Source organism: Anastrepha obliqua, chromosome 4 (genome assembly GCF_027943255.1).
Source record: "Anastrepha obliqua isolate idAnaObli1 chromosome 4, idAnaObli1_1.0, whole genome shotgun sequence".
Classification (NCBI taxonomy): domain Eukaryota; kingdom Metazoa; phylum Arthropoda; class Insecta; order Diptera; family Tephritidae; genus Anastrepha; species Anastrepha obliqua.
In genome coordinates this window covers 116,278,288-116,283,095 of record NC_072895.1, presented here as the reverse complement: position 1 = coordinate 116,283,095, position 4,808 = coordinate 116,278,288, and the positions used below count along the sequence as shown (strand labels likewise).

The 4,808-nt window shown below is 31.3% G+C and overlaps 1 non-coding gene across 1 annotated transcript; it reads left to right on the top strand.

Moving 5' to 3' along the window:
• The first annotated feature begins 2,373 nt into the window (after nt 1-2,373).
• Nucleotides 2,374-2,447, top strand: Trnan-guu (transfer RNA asparagine (anticodon GUU)). Its single transcript has one exon. It is a non-coding gene; the product is annotated as a tRNA-Asn (tRNA).
• The last annotated feature ends 2,361 nt before the right edge of the window (nt 2,448-4,808 follow it).

Sequence of the window (4,808 nt, the reverse complement as noted above, 5' to 3'; positions counted from 1 at the left end):
GACCTATTAGCATTTTTTTTAGAAAAGTACAGTTTATTTTCTACAATGCAAATACAAATTTCAAACTTTGTAAAACTTTATAAAAAATTCAAAAAACGGTTGCATAAAACTTTTTAGTCAGAATTCAAAAATATCCTGGGTATGCAGTTCTGTAGCCCGTTGAAGTTTTGTATAATATTTTGGCTAAATGGCTCAATATTCATGACGATTTTTAATACAATTTTTGTTGATGATGTAATGCATGTTTTTTATATGGAGTAAGTGCAATATACCACCAGCCTAAAAAAATTGTCTAAAATCCACGCAATTTTTTAGCGACTTCAAACTCTCACTTTGTTAAATCAAAATTTAATGGCCTATAAGGCTGCATACTCGAAATAATTCTAAAAAATTTTATTAAAATGTTTCAAGTTTGAATGAAAATTTGTTGTTTTTTTAATTTTATACGAAGTTTGAAATTTTAATTTAATTTTTTTTTTGTAGTATAAACTACTTTTATATAAAAAAATTGAATAAAAAATAAATAAATAATCAAAACTTTGCAAATATAAAAAAATAGAAACTAAATAAAGGGAACAAACTTTGCAAATATAAAAAAATGTAAATAAAAAATAAAAAAATAATCAAAACTTTGCAAATATAAAAAATGTAAATAAAAAATTAATAAAAACTTTGGATGTTAAAGAAAAATTTAATAGAAACTAAATAAAGAGGCAAAACTTTGTAAATATAAAAAAAATTTAATAGAAAATAAATAAATAATCCAAACTTTGCAAATATAAAAAAATGTAAATAAAAAAATAATAAAAACTTTGGATGTATAAGAAAAATTTAATAGAAACTAAATAAAGAGGCTAAACTTTGCAATATAAAAAAAAATGTAATAGAAAACAAATAAATAATCAAAATTTTTCAAATAAAAATATGTAAATAAAAAGTAAATAAATAATCAGAACTTTGCAAATATAAAAAAAAATTAAATAAAAAATAAATAAATAATCAAAACTTTGCAAATATAAAAAAAATTTATTAGAAAATAAATAAATAATCAAATATAAAAATGCAAATATAAAAAAATGTATTGTAAATAAAAAATAAATAAATAGTCAAAACTTTGCAATAATTCGCGCAGCTTTTATTGTGCACACAGGTGAATGTAACAATTTTATTTAAGGGGTTATATAACTTGTGTTGGACTAAAAAATCGAAAATTTTTATGGCATATTCTAAAAGTGCATCATCTTAAAAATATAAATTCAAAAAATCATAAGGATCGGAGCACTAGAACGAAAGTTACAGACCGTGGAAGAGCGCGATCTTTCTTGGAACGAGAAGAGCACGCAAAACTTTAGACGCGATTATCTCGAAGTCGTGTTTTTTGAAAATTAAGGTCGCGGTGATCATTATTTATCAAAAATTATTCAGCCGATTTGCATAAGCTTTTTTTTAATTATTCGAAGTTTCAACCTCGTGAATCTGAACGGTTCACTTTTTATAAATATTTGCATAGTTCGCTGGAATAAATTTTTTTTTCCACCCGTCAAAATCGTTTTTTTTTGGTGCAAAGCGGTTTTCATATCGAGAAAAAATTTTTTTTTGGGTAAATAAACCGTTCAGATTCACTAAAAAACATTTTTCTACAATAATCATTTAATTTGTTTGGATTTTAGTTGAGCTGCTCATGCGCTACCGTGATCACCGCAAGCCTCTTCTAAAAAGCGCCGTTTCGGGGGAGGGGCGATATCAACAATAAATAATAACATTTTTTTAAATAAAAAAACCAAAATGTATTCTTCGAGAGTGATATATGCCTCATTTGAATAAAAGTTCTAAAACATATTTAAAAAACGTATGGCAATCGTCCATTTTTTCGGGCTCACAAGGTATATAAATGTGGATATCAACTAATCGTTAAGGTAATTTTACTCTCTTTTCATCCGTTCGCTGATCCTCGTTGTCCGCACATCAGAAAACAAGCGTGCGCGTCGAGCCATTAAAGTGTCCAGTTGTCGGAAAGGGATTTGTTCTAAAACAAAAAAGAATTTAACTAAAAATATGCAAATTAACATTTGTTTTCTTGGACTTTTGTGCGATTTCGGGAGGTGTCCCACTGTTGAAGGTGTCCTCTACAGGTTGCACTCGATCTGCTTGCATTGATATCAACCAAGTTTTATCAGTGGAATTATATTTTCATTGCATTTTCACTGACGTGGCAGAGTTCTGAAAATTTACAACAACAACTATGCTTAAAATCAAACAATTTATTGATAAGCTAAGAAATGTATATATTTTAAAGCAATTAATGCTGACTTCCCAAATTTTCTTACCCAGCAGTGTGCTGATGGTGCCTACTTGAGCCCATAATTGAATATCGCCTCCGTGGCGCAATTGGCTAGCGCGTTCGGCTGTTAACCGAAAGGTTGGTGGTTCGAGCCCACCCGGGGGCGTACATTATTTTTTTGAACATTATTTAATTTAATTTTAAATGGAAAAGTATTTGTTAAAAATTATTAGGTGAAACTCGATTTTTTACTGAAAGCATTCCTTTCAAAGCCATCTTAAAATACTTAGAGTTAATGGAAAAATATGTCGGAATACATATATTTTGAATTTAAGCGGTTTTTCTAGAAACAATATTTTTCAGGTTGGCCGAACTCATAACTCGCAAAAATTCTAACCGATCAACTCGAAATTTTATCTGTTTATCTTTAGCTTAAGATATACAGGCCTTAACCCATATTTTTATTAAGTGGATTTTTTAACGATTTTTGATGCACAGGGTAACGTAAAAGTCAGCATACATTTTTGTGTTAGAATAACTTTTTTAACTAAATAATTTTTGCTTTACTAGTGAAACAAACGGTAGCTCAAGCACTGGAAAAAAATTTATTTAAAAAGAATTTATCTCTGTTCTAATTAAATTTGCATGCAGTTTTTTTTTTCTACTGTATCTAAAGTAATAGTGGCAGACCGATGGATGGATTTTTTGATATTTTACAGAGCTGCTTATTTTTATAAAAAAAAATTTTTTTAATTTTTTTAACATTTTTTTTTTTTAATTTTTAAATTAAAAACTAAATTTAAATTTTCGATGTATAAAATATATACTACAATTCTCTATCTTTTCAGATTAATCACAGTAAATCCAAAATTGCAGTTACAGTTAGGTCGATCGCCTGTCCTCTAACAAAAAGGCTTCGCTTGTGCAGTCGCAATTTTCTATTACATTACTTTAGAAAAAATAACTCTTGAACATACAATAGAGCGCCATTTTTAAAACTCTTTTATATGTAAAGGGTGTTTTTTAAGAGTTTTAGAACTTAAAATAGTAATACAAAACAGAAATGTTGTTGTAATTAAATTTGTTTATTAACTTCTGGGAGATAATTTCATGGCATTTATTTTTTAATATGATATCCGGCATATGTCCACCGCAGAAATGAATTACATGGTCCATACGATCAATTCAATTTTTGACAACTTTTTCCAAAAAATCTGAAAAATAAATCTAAATGAGCCCAATCAGCAAAAATACGACGAAAACGTTTATCATTTGGCTTCAGTTCTTTCACAAGGAGTATTTTATAGGCGCGTAAGCCATGATCTTTACGTAAAATTTTTCACGTGGTCGAAGGCAAAGGCTAACAAGTGGAGAACGACGGCGAATCTACATTGCGGCGACTTCTTCAACACTCCGCTCAATTAAATTGGCGAACAGACTTATTTGTTTTTTTTTTTTGTTTAAACATATTCCCGCAATTTGGAGTGGTTGTTCAGGCGTTAAATGAACAGAAATGTCAATACAGTTTGGCATTTTCCGCAAACCATGGTTATCGATAGTTCTCAAGCTGCTAAAAAAACAGCCAATATTTCATTGTTCCGCAGAAAGAAAATTCCAGAACGCTCAAAACAAAGAAGAAGCATATCGCCGAACATTTATAAATTCACAGATATTTGCCTTTGCACACATCATCCTATGCACATTTACGCATTTTCTATATTTTAGGGTAGAATAACCGCCAATATTCCAACTTCGGATGCGGTACTAGATTCCGACATCCTCAACATTGACACAGAATCCCAGATAACTTGGGCTGTAGAAAACTTCCAACCGTATAAAACACTGGGACCAGATGGGATAATCCCTGCGCAACTACAACACACAATGGGCAACATTATGAAATGGCTGACAACCATATTCAGAACAACATTACTACTAAATTACAACCCCCTACGGTGGAGGGAAGTCACGGTAGTTTTCATACCAAAGGCTGGTAGGAGCTCGCATACGAAACCTAAAGACTTCAGACCTATTAGCCTTTCCTCATTTTTAATAAAGACGTTAGAGCGATTAATAGACGCCTTTATAAGGGTAAACATGACACCTACTCGCGAGATCACAACATGCATACTCTAGAGGTAGATCCACAGAGACAGCATTAAATTCACTGGTTTCAGAGATAGAGAAATCAATGGGGAAAAAATAGTATTCTCTGGTAGCCTTCCTAGACATAGAAGGCGTTTTCCACAACATCCTACCGGAGACCATAACAAGCGCCAGGACTGATTTGGGTGTCGCCGAGGGCATTGTGAAACTTACAGAACAGTTGTTACTAGGCAGGTTCGTAATTTCGACGTTGGGGTCTCGACGATACGCAGATCCGTCAGGAGGGCCACCCCTCAGGGCAATATTAATAAGAGGGACATTCCCAGATACCCTCTCCATAATAATGCATAATGCCTTGAACAATGTAAGCCGGTGGGCTGTATCGAGTGGTCTTGGGGTAAATCCCAACAAAACAGAACTA